The 19,360-nt window shown below is 38.6% G+C and overlaps 1 long non-coding RNA gene across 1 annotated transcript; it reads left to right on the top strand.

Annotated features, from left to right (window-relative positions):
* Positions 1-42: 42 nt before the first annotated feature.
* LOC309714020 lies at positions 43-13,231 on the top strand. Its single transcript, XR_014278783.1, has 4 exons — positions 43-115; positions 12,392-12,506; positions 12,609-12,753; positions 13,053-13,231. It is a non-coding gene; the product is annotated as an uncharacterized lncRNA (long non-coding RNA).
* Positions 13,232-19,360: the final 6,129 nt, after the last annotated feature.

The raw sequence follows: 19,360 nt of genomic DNA, 5'->3' as shown, positions 1-19,360 counted from the left end.
TAATTTACAAGCTAGGTTAAAGGTTAATTACTAACAGCTAGAAGCTAATATTGCTATAACTCAACATTTACCTGAACAACAGGAATACTGAGGCTGTACAAGGAGTTATTGACAGGTATGTCTAATAACAACAATAGCGGCTTCAAAGCATTTAATATCGTAAGGCAAAGACCCTACAGTAATACCAGGAAACCCAAACACCCAGACAAGCACCCTACTAACAAACACTTGGCGCTATTGGGAAGGAAAAACTCCCTTTTGACAGGAAGAAACCTCCAGCAGGCTAAGAGAGGGGCAGCCATTTTTCCACTGGGGGTGAGGGGAGGAAGACAGCACAAAAGACACACCGAAAGAGAGCCAATATTAGCCTAATAGTAGCTAATGACTAAATGCAGAGAGGTGTTTAAAGGTGAGAGGAGAAGACACAGCGCATCATGGGAAGCCCCAAGCAGCCTAGACCTATTGCAGCATAATTAAGGGAGGATTCAGGGTCACCTGATCCAGCCATAAATGCATGCTTTATCAAAAAGGAAAGTTTTAAGACCAATTTTTAAAGTAGAGAGGGTGTCCAAACTGGGAGCTGGTTCTACAGGAGAGGGAGCTGGAAGCTGAAGGCTCTGCCTCCCATTCTACTTTTAAATATCCTAGAAACCACAGTTAAGCCAGTAATCTGAGAGGGAAGTTCTCTAAAATATTAGGGATAAATGATTAACACAGCTCTTTAAGCTAAACGCATAGGTGTCAAACTCTGGCCCGCGGGCCAAATTTGGCCCGCAGCCTAATTACATTTGGCCCGCGAAGCCATACCAAATTACTATTAGAGCTGGCCTACTGGTATTATACAGCTAATATATATATTGTTTAGTATTAAGCTTTGCTTGTTCCATATTCAGTTTTCCAGCAAAACTTATTTGAGTCCATAAGAAAAGATTCATTCTTATATCTGGAGGAAGATTTTTTTTCAATAAATATTAATCTTAGCCCGCGACTTTGTTCCAGTTTTGAATTTTGGCCCACTGTGTATTTGAGTTTGACACCCCTGAGCTAAAGTTTTCAATTCCCATCTTACCAAAGGAATCAAGAACTGCATTTTAGCCTCAGTTCTTAAGCCAACTTATATCAACGTGATAATATATAATATATCTTACGTGATAAATAAAATAATACAAATTTAACTGTGTCACATAATGCATACTTCTCCCATTACGCTCTCTCTGCCAGTGACACTGCTGAATGACTGGAGGCTACTTTGCTAGTTAAAACAACAACAAGAACCAACATAGCATGCCAGCCAGTGTTTTATGCCTGCCAGGCAGCCTGAATCTGATAACAAGGTTGCATACTTCAATGGCAAAACCCTGGTAACAACAGCAGCAGCACCATAGACTGGTGTTGGATTTTGAAAGATCGGGGTTTAACCAAATCACTTATGCATGTAGAATGTGATACATGGCTGTGCTTTGGTTTTGACAGCGCACAAGAAAATAGCTGCATTGACACATTATTAGGAGGATTTACTGTAGCCCAAAGGCTTTTCATCAACAAGCGATCAACAATTTATTGGTGGCAGTCAGTCAATAAAGGCGTTCCCGGAAAGTGTGGGTGAAATCAATATTTCTGTGACCCAACTCACAACCCGGAGCCTGAGAGGGAGGGAGGAGAAAATAAATAAATAGAGCTATAATGAGTTGTTACACTTGCTCTGTATGCAAATAAGATTGATTATTTGCGTTGCTGGTGAAGCATTAAAAATGAACTGAGGTGAAATTTGTACAAATCACACTAGCCAGTTTTTGTTCCTCATTTCATTCCATTTGATGTTCATTATGGGTGTAATGATTCAAGCCTGCCTGATCCCAGTGCGATGACAGACTTTTCTTTCTGAAGGGAAAACTAAATTCTCCCTCGAAGCTGACAGCAGTAAATCTCTCAGAGCTGTCCTTCAAGAACAACAAGGGCAGAGATCTAAACGCAGGAGCGTGTGTGTATGCATTGTACTTGGATTGTGTGTGTGCGTGAGTTTGTATGTGATGTCTTCAAGGGAACTTGTGCTGATGCTTTTAGTCCCTGAGGATGAATGTGTTGTCCGATTTGCATCACAGTATCTCGGATGAGCAGAAGACCAATGACGCTTACCTAGGCCCACATATTAAAGTGTGTTATGAGACTTGGTTCCTTCAAAATTTGCCAAGAAAAACAAAATCCATGACGCTTACTTAACCAAATTAGCAAAATGGAAAATCTTTAATATTGTATTTTTAAAAAAGAGAGCAGTGTTTGAAGACATTTTTCAACGAATTTGTACTGAACAGCTACTCTTGGTGTATGCATTTGTGTAGCCGGTCTATGAAAGAATCCGGACCATGTTTTACCCTTCTCTCAGACTCAGCATGCAACAGCCAGCTATTTATCAATAATTCAGTCCAAAGGAGGTTTGCAAACATATAAAAAATGACAGAAAGTGAAAAGTAACTGTTAGATTCTGTCATCACAATTACCCTCAAATGACATATTGATAGTCTGTCAGGAATCACAGACTCTTCAGCTCTCAAAGAACTCCAAGATGCTATTATAAGAATTAAGAATACATGTCTTGCTTTCTTTTCATTTGCCTTTCTGTAATTCAATATTAGTAATCTTCAGTATTTTAATGTGAATTTAAGTATTGACTCTGTCAACAGAATAATCTGGTGGCTCATGATTACATTTCAGTTTATTTGATTAATCATATTTATGATGCTTGGAGATGAAGCACAAGCCATATTCATGTAAATTATTAATCATTCATTAAAAATTCTGCTGATGCTGCCACAGCAATGACAGCATAACAGTGTCAATCCTAATGAGTCTGTTTAAAAATGAGACCAAAGCATCAACTAGCTGAACTTTTAAAAGAGTAATTTGCTTGCAGAGATAAATTTGTTGGGTGAATAAAAGTAAAAGGAATCTAGACTGCATAGCAACTGAAATTAAAGAAAAAATTAACAAAACAAATATGTATTTGCATCTTTGAAAGCTTATTGATTGCAGCAGTAGTATGCACCAGATGTCAGCCAATTTCAGTTCTACCTTCCAATCCTTTTCTCTACTGCCACTCGTCCTTCTTCTGCTGCTTCTCTCAGAACAATTTCAGACTTGAGAGATTAGCAGTTCTCGGCTACGAGGCGTGGCTGGATGAAATCAGTTTCACTGAATAGGAGACTGTAAGCACATTCCCACCCAGCATTTTTGATCGGTGCTCGTGGAAGAGACCCGAGGGACATGTGAAAACCTTTGATGTTCCCTTCAAGACTGTTGCTTTCCAGCTTGATTTAATCCAAGCCTCTTTGTCTTGGAGAAAATTTATTCCAGGCTGGAAAATAACGGGTAAACATTACTATCTAATTTAAACCTTTCAGTAGTTTTAAACGTAAGTGTGCACACATACAATGTACTACAATGGCAGATGCTGTGTGTGAAGGTCTGAAGTTAAAGATAGAACGAACATGTTGCATTTTCTAATTTCACAGTTAATGTTGCACATCTTTTAGCCCAAGGAAATGATAACTCATTACAAGTCCTCATGCACATAACTAAACATTCATATTCACAAGAAAGAACTGAGGTGATGCACAAACCAGAAGAATTTGTTTATGATCTGTATGAACATACACAATATGCTGCTTATCGTGTTTACTTCATGCTAAGTCTTCGTCTGCAGCCATCTAAACACTAGTAAAAATACTAAGAATAGAAATGGCACTGGAGCTAAATAATTCAGATGTAGGGGTGGAATACAAAATGAGTTTTTCAAAAACTAAAAAATTACAAGCCCCTGGAAATGCTGATATTATAAAATCACAATGCTGTGAGTGATTTGTGTGTGTACATATTAAATCATTAGATAAACATTATTTCAGATCAGGATGAACAAATCGGATCTTGGAATTGTATCACATTGATCCATTTAGGTTCTATTGATTGAGTTCATGTATTAAGGATTATCATAAAAGAGTTAACACATACCACTAAAACCAAGTTGGTAAAAGTCTTTTTTGTACCTCTGGCCTTACTTTCAACACTCTAAACCACTGGATTTAAAAAAGAATCAAACTCCTCATCTTTCAGAACAGAATAGGCGACATTTACACTTTTTTACTTCTCACATTCACGCGGCTGCCCTCTGCCATTCATGCTTAGCCTCTCATTCCCCTCTACGGGACTTTTGCTTTTCACACTTAGCTAAACTTTACAAAAGAAATTCATGGGGAAGTATTAAATATTGAACAGTACGAGTAAGAGTGTAACAGCGGTCATCTGTCAGCACAGGGGATGAGTAGGAAAGAACAAGATTCATGGGTAAAGGAAAAAGACTAAAGTCCTCCCTACACCAGAGCAAAAAGGAAGAGATACGATGAGAATAAAAATATGTTATTGATCTCCATTTTTAACCCATCCTGAAAGCTTGGAGTAGCATATCCCTGCATGAGGACTGACTAGGAGATCATGTAAACACAGTAAAACCCTGGCCCCATGTGGACTCTCTTACTGTGAGGAAGTGGAGCTTACTACTGAGTCAGTTTCTCAGTATGCCTTGTTTGTGATCATTCGAGTTTTTTAAATTCTCTGCAAATTCTCAGTCTAAAGAATTGATAACTTAACCTATGATATGAGAAGGGGAAACCACAGATATGTCCCGAAATTAAACTGGAAAGTGGTGTGAAAATCAGCACAAACCAGATATTACATAGCATAAAACAAGAAAACACAGACACATAAAAGCATGTTAATGTGAGGACCCAGAGTAGCAAGTTGCCCCTTCCTTTTAAACTGTACTTACCCTTGCTGGACTACATTTTACATTTTCATTGTTGAGCTGTGAGTGTCTAACTCAAGCAAGCTCGCTGAGAAACATCTTGACAGGACAGAAGACAACTGTCCAGATGAATACACAGCATGGTGCACAAACTGAAGCGCTGACCCTTCAGTCATGGAGAAGCCATGGGATAGTCTCTCTAATAACCACAGAGCAGTCTTGACACTACATATTTCATACATTCCAGTGGGCTTTCATTACACAAGATCTTTTCTTTCATTTGAAAGAAAGTCCTACTCTTGGGCATAAGCTCGTACTATTGGTACCGTAGCATTGTGTTGTTACCTTCTGTCACCGTGTAGCTACCATGTCCTTCTGGTTGAGACAGACTGGAGCAATTCCTGCCTGAACTGTTCACTGACAGGTAAGAAGGTGCTGACAGAACCAAACAGGGACTACATTATCCTTGCTTCACTGCACTGCTTTCTGTTTCCTTTTCATGCTCTGTGCCCTTTCCTTCTCTCTTCTTCCTTTTCCTATGATTCTGGGCCAAACTGAAATGACAGATGTCAGAAGACCTTCTCTCATATTGACTAAAGACTACGACCTTGAAAAAGGGTCAGTTTGTGTCACATCTATCAGGAGTTCTCTCTATTGCCCAAACCAGTCCAAAAAACAAAAACAAAACCTAAATATGCTCATGTAAGTTAAGTTATTAAACTATAGGAGCAGAAATGCAGTGTGCATTTACTATATTTTTTGAGTTTATATTGAAATAATTTTGTTAAAAAATTCTGTCATGATGTTGTACCTGTCAGCGCGTCACTTAATTTCAACAAAAGGGCACAAATTCAGCGACTGAAAGCTGTGGCTTACAGATGTAGATTTCTTGCAGCTACAAATTTTAAATGGCACTAACTTTACTTATTGGAAAAATGATTTGTTATTGCTACTGCTGTACTACTGCTGTACTCTCCAAATTACCCAGATGCAACAAGTACAGTTCTACTTCTGCAGGATACTGGGAAATACATGGATAACCAACTGCAGCAGAATTAGACATGGCATGGTAATTACAACATTTCAGCACAGAATAATGCAAATGGATAATACAATGTAAAGCACCAAGAATGGAGTTTTTCTAGTTTCAGGGAAAAATGTCTTTGTGAGAAACAAATCCATGCAAACCTTCCCTGGAATCAAGCAGTTTCACATTTGAAACCCTCTAACAATGCCACTAAACCACCATGTATTCTGCTGCTGGGAGTTTATAGCTCCGACAGTATTGGATTCAGAGATGAAAGAGCGGGGGTGGGTGGATATGAAAGTAAATCATGGATGATGGATAGAAAGAAAGCTGGTGAATGAGAGACATGCTGCTGCAGGAAGACATGCGCTGTTAAATGTTAGTTTGCAAAAAGGAAAGCTTTGACGCTGGGGTATCGGTGCAGGATCATTACTCTAGAGTAACCACAGTTACACTATCAGTAACTTAATGAGATACAACCTCTACAGAAGTATAATTAATCATGACACAGACCAGAGGAGCCAAGCCATACCAAAGCACACATCTTATTTCTCTTGATATGGATCTCTCTGCAGTGACTGCTTTTCATAGATTTGTCCCCTTTGGGAGGGCACCAATTAATCTTCTGCATATTAAATGTTCACTTTACCTTCCATTAGCTTTTCTTTCGGTTCAATTATGCATTATTTCTTGGACAGGATGGGTAATTTGAGGAAAACTGTTTATGCTTCATGTGAGAGCAAGGAATAGATTTGCATGACAGCAACGAAATCTTTAAGTCAACTTCAATATGTGGGCAGTCATGAATATGACAGCACCCATACAGAGGTCTGACAGTGAGAGATGGTCCTTAATTGGGTGATTGGGTGATGGTGGTAAAGAATTCAGTCAAACAAATTAGGATTTGTTTTTAGCCTGTCGTCTTTAAAGACAAAGAAATGTCTGCTTGTCATCCTTCATCTTGGTTACACAAGCTGTTGGTTGTGACATTCTCGTTTTTTCTGAATAGATTTAAAGATGAAGATAAATTAAGACAATAGTTTACAATGAAACAAGTTAAATACTTATATTAGCATGCCAACGTCATCTTTATTCAGTGATTTGGCATAGGCTACTAATATGTGCAAATTAGCACTGACCACAAAGCTTAAACTTATATCAGTTTTGATTGTTTTGCACAGATTTAGTCATATTGTCAAAAGTCTGATAAAGTCTGATAAAGGAAAACCTGTGTGTGTCGGGGCTAGCGGGTTGGACTCAAGCGCAGGCAGCGGGTTGCGTTCAGACTTTTAGCTTTATTACACACCAGGTGCTATTTATAAAATTGAGGGATTGGGGAAGGGTCCACGGGTAGAAGAGGAAAGGGACGGATGCTCCAAACACGCGGGGTCTCAGCCGCTCCTTACACTCCGCTCTCAACTCACTCACGCTCAGATTGTGGGGAAACAGGAAGGGTCCGGGGATCTGGAGACAGGAAGGACAGCAATCACTAACGATGCGTGACACAATTCACCAATCTATAAACTGGGATTCTCACTAACGTGGTGATTCAATGTTCCAGTGACGAGAGGCTCTGAGCTCCTTTAGTAGGGTCCGGGAATGGTGCTAAGCTACAGGTGATTGATTAGTGGCAGGTGTTCATGCCAAGGGCAGGAGCCCAAAGAGAGCTCCGCCCCGGCCGAGTGCTGCAGCAGTGTTGCCAACTTAGCGACTTTGTCGCTATATTTAGCGAGTTTTCAGACCCCCTTAGCGACTTTTTTTCTAAAAAGCGACTAGCGACAAATCTGGCGACTTTCTCTGGTATTATTGGAGACTTATTTATGACGACTTTTTGACGTGAAAACGCGTATCGCTCTTACTCTCAACAAGCAGCGGTGCTGCCGCTCACAGGCGGAGGATAGTCCTCCCCCAGCTGCTATCAGGGCAGGAGACGTTCACACCTGTGCATTAAAACGGCAAATGAATCGCGCATGAGCGAAGCCGCTGCTCCCGCACTGACTGTCACGCAGTCAGTTCTTCTTTTACTGTTATGCTGTTTTGTGGATCACAAGGTTTAAAACTACTTATAAACACACACTCTCACACACAAAGTAACTCCACCAGAGTGCCAATTTCGGGTCACTTTTGCTGGTCCAGGCCTGGATAAAGGAGCAGTGTTGGAATTGTGACATTAAAAAACAATAATTGCTAAAAGAAATTTAATTTGTAGTTCTAAATAAATTCTAACTGTATTTAGGACGTTTTTTACTCACTTTATGTCTCTTTTCTGACGGTACCTGCTGTTGTTACCCTCTGTTAGCTGGTGCCAGGGAAACTTTCTTTGAAGTAGATGTAACACTGTTGGACTTAGCAAATAAGCTCTCATGTCATGTAAGAAGGTAATCAAACTTTTTTTTTTTTTGCCTGTCCCGTTTGGCTCTTTTGCCATCAGAATTGTTGTCTAAAGGCAAAGAAAGATGCCCAACGGATTTACTTTACCAAATTGACCATCCCAGCCTTGCCATAATGGTCCATTTGATTCACCTTTTATTGTTTATTTAATTTTCACTTACTGAACATGGGACAGACTTGACTGGGGGAAAGAAGGGGAGAAAGAAAGAGGGAAAGAGAAACAGCTGAGAAGAGGGACGGGGGAGAAGGGCAAAAACCAAAAACCAACAGAATGAGCAGAAAAAGAAAAAAAAGAAGAAAAAAGAAAAAAAATGCTTGATGTGAAGAGGAAGAGGGTAACGTTTAATCCAGTGCCAGTCGCGTCTCTTTCCTTTGCATGTTTGCTTCTTCGGTAAAAGAGATCATAATAATATCTCATGATGAAATGATAAAACATAGGTATGATCCTTCATATCACGAGCGTGTAGATGCAGATGTAAATTAAAATTTGCCGCAAACACCCACGAGTTCTCTTCTCCTCTGCCTTTGGCATACTAGTTATGCAGACAGGCTCTAGCAACATACATAAAACATGCCTAGGCAGAACAGGGATGTCCATCTTTATTAAAGATGATTGGGCAACAGGACAGCTTCCACAAACTGGCACCTGCTACAATGTTTTGTTTTGTTTTTTATCAATTCAAATTTTATGAGAATGAATCAGTTACACAACCAGCAGGCATTTAGAAAGGTTGTAAGTCTATTCTGTAAGCAACCTGAGTTTTATCTGTGTCCAAACTTGATCGTCACTGATAATGCAGGCTTACAGTAAACAACAGTAGCATAGTTTTAAAAGAATGAAAATTTTATTTGAACAGACTCCACCAGAACAAAATGATTTCATTTCAGTTTCTGTTCTCGTATGACTTATGTGAGTGAAAAAAAAAGCAGGGTTATCACACTGAATGTGATACATGTGAAAACTATATCAGAGAAAACATGGAGTCTACTGCTTGGTCAAAAGGAGTGAGTAATTTTTAGATTCCTAACAAACCCCACTGGGGTGTAACTCATAGTTTTGTTTAAGCCTGAGCTTTAGAGACTTAAACATCTTATTTTTCTTTCCTAAAGATTCAATGGTGTGTACAGTTTTAACACTTCTCTAATAAAGGGCTAAATTACAGTTCTGGGACTCTGAGTAAGTCTTGATTAAATCTGGAGGCTAATATCCTCCACTCTCACCTTTGCTGTCCTTTGCCATCCTCATTTGTAATCTAGTTGGCACAGTCACCGCTATTGGTCATGGCAGTGTAATAGTGACATTAGGCGCCTTGGTTCCAGAGGGATCCACAAATGTCGTCCATAAATACAGCGTGAAAGTCACATAGCCTGGGCTGCGAGAAGATAAACGGTCCAAACACACAGAGCTTGTTAGTCACGGTCCCTAATTACCAAACGGTTCATGTAGAAATGTCCCAATTGTCCAATCTAGTTTGAACAGAAATGATGCTGGGGAAGCTGTTGCCATGCATAGCTGTAATTTTAAGATCTTTTCAAACACACTTTTTTCTTTTTCTTGCTGTGATTGATCACGAATTCCAGCAACAAACTGTTCTGTTCTTTTTATCTGATTCCCTGTCTGTCCAAGGTAATTGCTTTTCATGCTGGCACCCCCCAAAAAATGTTGACAGTATGTTAATATTTAGCAGTATTTGGATGTAATCGCTGTGTGATTCAGAAGGGGGTGAAAATTCACTGTTGCCAAGACGTACATGAGTCATAAAGTGAATCATAATGTATTACTGAGCTGACAGTGATCTTTAATAAAACCCATCATACACATATCTCTCATAATGTAAGTGATCAAAGATGGCGGGCGTGTAATTGGATATGATTTCATTCATTAGATGATGAGCAGCCGACAAATTGGACCTTGTCCTCTGCCAGCAGTACAGGTCACAGCAATCACTCAGTCAACTTGAAAGAATCATCCAGACCCACTGTGGGATAACAGCATCATAAAAAAGTAGTATAGTTGTATATTTAGTGTCTTAACAAAGAGCCTGTGGACTTGATGGTCATGTTAGTATTCATGAGCATCAAGAAAATGTGAGTCTTCCATATATAATAGCATACCTGTGTTTATGACTCCACGTGTTTGTCCATAAAAGCCCGCAATCCAAGTTCCGCTGGGGGAACTCAGCGTTAATTATTGCAGAGCGTTAAGTGGAACACACCACTAGACAACAGCTGGTGCCGGGTGAGGAATCTGGTGGGGGAGTTTTCCTGGATTGAGTGCTCCCTTTAACCTCAGCTGTGCTGCCGTGTCACAGTCCGGCTGCCCACGATCTCAATCCTTGGCTGCAGAATAATTATATCCTCAGAAAAATGACACAGAAAGACACAAACACCCATGTTTTATATGATTTTACCAGCTATAGTCTTACTATTAGGCTGGTTTCCTCCCACAGTTCAAAGGCATGCATGTAGGGTTAACCTGTGAATTCAGGTACAGTAGACCTGTGAGACACTGGTGATCTGTCCAAGGTGTACCCACTACCACTCACTCAGTGTTAATTGGCATCGGCTCCTACCATGCTTTTGCAGTTGGATAAGTGACTGCTCTTTTCTGAAGTCTTAGTAGCTTAAAATACAGAATAAACAACGTAAACCCAAATCACCAGTCACAAAATGACACACAAGTTAAGGAATATATCAAACTGTTTTTGACAATTTTTACAATTGTCAACACACAACCAAAGCAACACATAAAGTGTATTTGACAGTTTGTAAAAATTGTCAAATACACTTTGTGTGTTGCTTTGCTTGGTAGAAAACTGTCGTATTCAAGGTGAAAAAGAGTCGCCTAACTAAACTGAATTTTATGGGGTGGCTGTGGCTCAGGTGGTAGAGCAGATCAGCTACTCATTGGAAGGTTGGTGGTTCGATCCTTGGTCTGCATGTCAAATATCCTTGGGCAAGGAGTTGCCCTCCGATGTGTTCATCGGAGTGTGAATGTAGATTAGTTTGCACTTGTGTTTAGAAGTGCTTGTATGAGTGGGGGTGAATGAGGCATGTTGTATAGAGTGCTTTGAGTACTCCAGGAGAGTAAAAAAGCACTATATAAGAATCAGTCCGTTTCAGTTCAACTGACTTCACATAGACTCTGTATAGCCTGTTACAGTTTTCCAGTGGCTCTCATCCTGTTATCTGTCCCATTTTGATAGTATAAAAGAATTTATGCCCCACACTTTTAATCAATAATAAAACTGCAGTCACCATGATCGCTTGCTTATTTTTAACTCAGTTTGGTCATCTACACCCTACCATGCACCGTGCCTCAACCAAAGTCATAATTTTAGGATCACTTCTCTAGTAGGAATGAAAACAGCATCATAACCCCAAAAATGTACTTTCCTTTAAAATCGTACAATTACAGATTAATTACATATACAATGAGCTGATGAGCTATAGTGTTACTGGCACTTCAATACAGTATGCACTCAAACACTGCCACAGTATCATGCAATGGTGCCACTGTGTGGAAGCAAGCTGCACACACAAAACCTGCACTGATTTATCTTTAAAGTGACTTACATGTGGAAAAAAAAACTCTCACTGTAATAAAAAATAATCAGTGGAAGTGTAGTTTCTTAAAAATTATTAAATAAAAAAATATATATATGTAATCTGCATAAACATATGTTTGAATAATGAAAATCATGTTATAATATCAAATACCATATCATAGAAAACATGTTATTGAGCCCAATGTTTGTAGTTTGCTTGTAATCCGTGCTTACAAGCTTTTTTCTTGTAGGTAGGTTAACGCTGTTTGTTTTTACTCTCTCTCCTCAATTATGCTAGCACATTCTTTTCACAAGCTGTTCACTACTCTTTAACCTGCTTTTAACTGCTTTAACAGCAATCTCTTTATGATAGGTAAAGATAACCTGCCGCTCACTGCAGCATCATAAAAAGATATGACACAATATATATCAACCCAAGGCAAGCTGTTATTTTGTGGCATTTTCTGACCTGTAGGACATTAACTGCATTTGTTGAAGGAATGGGAAAGACTACACAAGTGTAGATTTGGCTACTTAAAAAAATATTTGAGAATATATATATATATATATATTTCATTGTTAATTATTTATAATTGACCAATTATCCTCTTGTGGACTTTTACCCTCCAGCAAAACAGCATGGCAAATCAAAACCCAGCCCGTGTGGTGCTCATGTTGGTTGGCTTGTGTACCTTTTTAGCATCCATCACGTTCAACTCGCTTTCAGGATTTGGTTTCAGATCAGGTAAATATTTCCAGAAGAATTCATTCATGTAAAAAGAACTCACTTATAGTACTGGGAAAATAACAAACTGCTTACAACAGTGCAATGCTTATCTCCCTACAGTTGTATTCAAGCAGAGCATAGAGGATGTGACACTTAAGTATACAACACAGATAACTCCTGCTCAGTGGACTTTTTTTGTGTGGGATTTCACATACTTTTGGGTTTTGGCCATGTATATATACTTTTTACTTGCACTCTGCAGAAGGTATGTCCCATTTGTTGTATTTACACATACAATTCACATGAGACTGCAATGTTTGGCAACTGCATCACACTCCAGAAATGATTCGATTTTTGTATTCTTTTATCTCATATATGAGAAATTGCATGTGGAAAATCATCCCACCTGGTCCAGAGGCAATTTAGACGGCCTCCGTGCAGTCATTTTCTCTTTAGATATTGCAGATTGTTCTCACGCTGTATTATGAGTCTGATTGTTTCCCCACAGGCACTCTTTCTGCACTCTTTCTCCCTATCTAACAATATTATCCATGCTCCCCACAGGAATGCTTATGACTGGATGTACACCATGCCAGCAGTGCTACCCCATGGCTTTCATGTCTCTATTATAATCAGCCTTTGTTTGAACATTACATGGCTGTTTCTTTATGACAGAGAGTAAGTGAACGAGCACAGTTATCCAATTCTCTAAACAAGATAATCAGCTGTATCATTTACTGTCATTTGGGCCAGTTTAAATGTCTGTTTTCTGTGTGTCTGTGTGTCTGTGTTTGTGTGTATAGATTGTTGCTGCCAACACTGATAACCTCAGTATTGATGATGCTCACCGATTACATTACCCTATTTTTCTCCTGTCATGGTCTGAAGATCTATGGAGCCTGGTTGAACAAATACCACATCACAGACCTCTGGCTCTTCAGAATCCTGGTAAAACTATATATACAGTCCAGTGAAAAGCCAAGGGCAGCCTTACTACTCCCACTGGAATTAAGAGGGTTAAGTGGCAGCCAGGTGTTGCTAATGAAATGCATTTGATTAATATTAATCGATCATCACTTTTGGTTGTTTGTTTGTCTGAAAGCATTTAGGTGTGTATTGATGCCAAAAGGCCAAAGAAAAACCCAAAAACAAGAGCTACAACTCAAAAATTACAGGCCTCAGTTAGCATGTTTATTTACTGTTCAAATTCATGGCAGCCACTTCTCAATAGTCCAGCCCAGGTCCAAACCTCAAGCTGTTTGAAATGCTGTGATGAGACATGAAGAGAGCTGTGCACAAATACCTACAAGCCCCAATTAACTGAAACAACACTATAAAGTTTAGTTGGCCAAAATTCCTCTACAACCATAATAGAGACTGAAAAAGTCAAACAGAACTTTTTTTTTCAACTTGCAGCTAAAGGTGGTCTTACAAGCTTGTGAATCATGGGGTGTACTTAGCTTTTTACACACTGCTACTATATTTTGGCCTAATTTTGTTAAATAAATAATGACACAGTGCAAAATGTCACCTGTCATTGTTTATCTAAAGAAAAAAGATACCTATAAAAAGCTATTTTTATATGGTGGTACTCACTGCCATTCAGTATTCACCTGAGCTCGTAACATAATCCAGGATGGAAGTAGGATTTAAAAGCAGTAGTAAATTCCAGAAAGTTCTTCATATAAAGGGCTAAAAACAGTCCAAGGTAGTCTATGTCAGAGTAAAGGTAAAGACAGCACTTAAGACTGTAACACCTGTACGCGTTTTATAAATGTATCAGTAGCTTTCCATTCACAGTCACTCATCCATAAAATCTGCTGGCTGTGCCAACACCATATTCATAAATCCTCATAAATAAGTCCTGGCTGTGTGGTGTCTGCGCAAAAGGCAACAGCGGTGTGACATTTGATGATTAAAGTCAGCCGAAAACAAACAAACAAAACATAAATCTGCTTCCTTTCTTGTGTTTATCTGTGAACATATTAAAAGTGTCACATGTGAGAAACTTCTAGAGTCTTACGAGCGCTTCAGGATCAACCACTGAAGCAGGTCACAACTTCCAAACTGGCTGCTTGTAATTCTGAAATGATGAGTCCATCATTAAAAAAAAAAAAAGACTGACAATAAATTTGATAATAAAGTAGTATTCATCAAGTAAAAGAAAATCCATACACACCTGGTTCAACCCATATGGAAAAGATATATATAAATCTTATAAAGTTCGTATCTGTCTTGTGTGAAACTTATATAAAAAGCATACAAGAGTGAAAACAGATATAAGATCCCTTGAAAAATTATATAAATGAAACTTGTATGTTTTGGATACTAAAATAATATATGAAAGTAATGAGAAAGCAGCCACTTTCATGAGTAAATCATATAAGCCTGATATGATTCACTATATGAAGTAGGCCACATCTTATGCAAGTTTTTTTAGAAGGTTTTACTATTTCTTTTCCATATGGGAATACAGCAATGGTGATATTGCATTACTTTCTGGATTTAGACGCAGGCTGCTATGGATAATTCTATTGTGCATTAACATGCATTGGCTTTGGTGAGCAATATAATACTTACTTACTTCATTATATTGTACAAGGTTCAAAATGGAGTGGCAGTGTGTGCAACATGGGGGACCCTCTCTGCCTTGCTGAACCTGACGATATATTTGCAGTATCAGGCAGAAACAGCGAGATGTGACTGTTCAATGCTAGCACTGACTCTGCTTCTGATGGAGCTGCTGGTCTGGTGAGTGTGCTTCCTCGCTGTGTTCTGTAATTTCACCAGTGGTGTTTCTGGCATGAGCAGAGGGCACCAGAGGACAATCCTTTGTTTCTGTCCTCCTTTGCGTTCAGGTTTCTGTTAGAGAACTTCTACTTGGATAAGCACGTGCGTTATGTTGTGACATGCTACCCTGTGGTAATCCTGTGGTTAACAGGCACCCTGAACAACTCAGAATCTCAGGGACGTTTCATTTACGTCTTTGCAGGTAAAGTTTGCACTGAGGTGAAATTAGCATTCTTGATTTTTGAAGAAGAAGAAAGCTTTTTTCTGCACACTGTTAATTATTTATATTAAAATATTTGATCTCCTCTTCTCTTCTCAGCTGTGATCCTGAGTGCTTCCTGTATCATGTTTGTGATTCGTATTGCTCTTGTCACATGGAGGCATCACAAAGTTCCACTTTACAAAGACAGCGAACCGACTATGTCACCGGTTGAAATAGCCTTGAGACAAAGAAAAATCTTTCTATGAATACTAGCTTGTATAGTTACAATGTAAGTTTTTGTTCAAGTGTTGTGTTGGTGTTTACATTTGTGCTCAATTTTTTTGCTGGAAAATGTCATTTGATATTTTTAAAAACTGAATTGTAAACAATTTTAGATTTAAAAATGTAGAACATGAATAAATAATTGGATTGTGCTGTTTTTTTAATGATGAACGAAAATGGAAATAAATGAATATTAACAAGGAAGAGGGATAAGACTATCATGCCATAATTCACTTTATTTATTTGTCTTTTTTAATGAAATGAACATTTTCTTCTATTTAATTTTCTTGTTTTTAAGTATAAATAAAATGTATATACCAAAACACAAAATCTACACTAAAACCTTTAACTTATGTGTGTGTGTGCGTGTGCGTGTGTGTGTGTGTGTGTGAGAGAGCGAGATCCTTAGTAATCAATCAAATGTTTCAAGGATATAGTATTTTTGCCTATTACAAAGACTATATAAAAATAAACAAGTAATAATCATTTTGCATATAATTTCCTTATTTGTCCCACTGAACAAAAACCATGCTGGAGATGGAAAGAAATGCACTCAGCTGTGTTGCTGACATGTCCCCCAAAAAACAACAAATAATATACTTAAACAATCTTCATACTATCCATGTTCTTTCCTAACCTCAGGTCTATGGCTATACTTTTCTCCCAGTCTAACACAGCAGGCTAAAAGTGTCTCTGTACTTTAATAACTGCAGTGTGGTTAGAACAACCGGTAAAGGCAAAATTCAATATAGGGGAATTCTTTTATAGGAAGCTTGAAAACGCACGTTGCGCCACACAGGTTCATCCTGTTGTCGTCGTTAATATGTAAGTGTGCTACATATTCACAGTTTATGGGTGTTTTTTAGTTCAATGTTCAGGTGAAGTTATTGGGTCCATGACCTCACTGCCAACACGGTTCGTTATGTGTCATGGATAAATGTTTAGTGATCTTTATGTCTCTTTTTAAAAAAAATATGTGGGTCCATTCTGGATTCTATCACCTTTAGGTTTCATTTCCCTTCTGATAACCATCATGAGCTTAAGCTGTTAAAGCCTTGACTCTCCATGCTGGTCAAGGAGAGTCAAGGAAGCGCAGCTTAAAGTTTCTTGTAGAAATTCAACCTCTTTCAGCGAGAATAGAGGAGAGTTGAGGATCTAATAATGTTGCAATAAAGATGATTTAATTTCTTTTAAAAAAGCATCCACCCAAGCACTCTAACTTACTTACAGTTTTTTTAAATTAAATATCAGATACAAAGACTCAAACTGAATCTGATTTTTTTAAAGGCTATTAACTCAGTCATTAATACTTATAACAAAATTCTATTTTACAGTCAGCACATTGCTCTTGTGTTTTTTCCAAAACTGTACAGTTTATATTTGTCACCAAAAGGGGGCAGCATTCACTTATTTCACGTGAAATGGTAGATTACTGTGTTGCACCAGGAGATGGCACCTTGGTTCAAGCTTTCTCAACTCTCAGCATAAGATAGGAAACTGCATTGAATAAATAAAAAACACACTTACCCAATACAATACAAATCATACTACAGTGTGGGTCATACTAACAAGTACTAGTTTGTTAGGACAAGTTTGATCTTAGCCTTTGCTCGAAACATTAAACCTTAAAATCAAAGCATAACCTGGAAGAAGATAATAACATCATAGCTCACTCCCTCGCTCTCTCTCTGTTTTGTGTGGTTGTGTGTTTAAACCCAAATCCATTTTTCTTCATCTGAGTGTATTACTGTGTCTGTGATGTGAGAGCACAGAGATAATCACACACACGCTCAAGTGCAGGGGGAAGTGCAGCACGACCTTTGATGAGGTGGCTGAGCTGAACATCACATGAAAGCAACAGGGTGGAAAAAAGACAATGGGGATACAATGAATGTGGCCATGGGTGGACAACGATGACCACGCAGCTGAGCGTATTTATCTCCATCTGCAGCATGGTTTTTGTTTGGTGGGACAAAAAAGAAAGAAAGAAAGAAAGAAACGCAAAATGCCGATTGTTTGTTTATTTTCATATATTCTGTGTGAGAGGCAGAAATAGTACGTCCTTGAAACATTTTCTTGATTATTTAACAAACTATTGAAATTGTAAATTTTTTTCACTGCTCTTGGTGAAGGGTTATTTTGGTGTTTACAGACTGCCATTAAATTGCAAAACCGCCTTCTGTGGTGGGTGGACATCTGCGACCCTGATCATAAACTCACAGTGACAATTTATTTGGTTGCCTCGTTTGGAGAAAACTCTGCAGAACATTGTTTTCTCTGGCATCATAAAGCAGAACCAATTCGCTTTCAGGGTCATTGTACGTGGAGCTTGTGTTAGAGCACAGAGGAAAATCACCAATTAGAAGACATACCACTGCAATTTAGCTTTGCGTGGATGTTTCAGTAATTAATCTATTTCCAAAAGCATTGATTGGTAGAGACCTGCAATAACGACGGTCCGGCTCACAGGAAGCAGGTTTGGTTTGAACCTCTTTACTACCTTAAGGAAGTCTTTGAGAAAGCTTTGTAGAGCAGTGACAGTCACTTAACTGATGAGCTCTTGAGATTAATTGGGACTAATCATTCAATCAATGGCCTTTGTTTCCAGCTACAACTGTGAGCTTTTTTCCCCACGTTTCTGTGATTGGAAACAGAATATATTGTGGACCATTGGCTTGAGTTTTTTTAAAATATATATAATATTTTTTACATGTTATACTCCAGAGTTATTACCACTCTATGACTTCTTATAGTCTAGCCATTGTTTAGTGAAGCCTCTCACTGCATTTTTGGCCATCTTGGGATGTGGTAGTCAAATTCTGCGTGTATGAGAAAATACGGAGTGAAATTAGATGCGTATCTAGTTCTAGTTTTAATATGGTAGACAACCAGAAACACTGTTAAGGATTACTTTAGCTCCACTGAGGTCAAGGAAGAGTGATTAAGTAGGAGGTGATATTTGGACTATGCGATCGTACCCTTGGTGCTTTGAAACCTGCTGTGAGCAGAGTGCGTGGATGATCAGATGCTTACTGGTTAATAACTTTTCAATCAGGGGTCTATCAGTATACCCTGATTAATCCTTATTTTTTATGCTAATTATGACAAATAATTTACCCAAATTAACTTCATGTTTTATTCAGTATGGCTTGAAACTAGTGATTGAGCCCATAAACAAAGCTTTTACTGAGGTCACAGAGCAAGGGAGGTGGGACGTCCTTTGGCAAACACAGGAGTCACATGCCCGTGCACTTCCACACTAGCTTCACATTTCAGACCCAGAAGCTGAGCGGCGGTTTTTATAGTCTCTACTGGCTGTGTCTGCAGTTGCTGAATCGCTTTTGCAAGAATGGAGGCAAAATGAATTAGAAAAATGCTCATATTAGTGCAGTGAAAATTGCCTTTTTGTGGTGAGATATAATAACTGTTTCTCAAAAAGAAACATTTCTGTGACTGTCTCCAGACATCTACTGGAGCAATTTTCAATTCAAAAATATAAGTAACTTAAAATAATAAGTAACTTCCTTTCGAGCAGCATGTTCCAGTAGTCGATTCACCTCTGACAGCCTAATGTACCACCTTAGATGATTAGAAAGCT

The sequence above is a fragment of the Aulonocara stuartgranti genome (assembly GCF_965226115.1).
Source record: "Aulonocara stuartgranti genome assembly, chromosome: 9".
Lineage (NCBI taxonomy): Eukaryota > Metazoa > Chordata > Actinopteri > Cichliformes > Cichlidae > Aulonocara > Aulonocara stuartgranti.
This window is presented reverse-complemented; position numbering and strand designations above follow the sequence as displayed.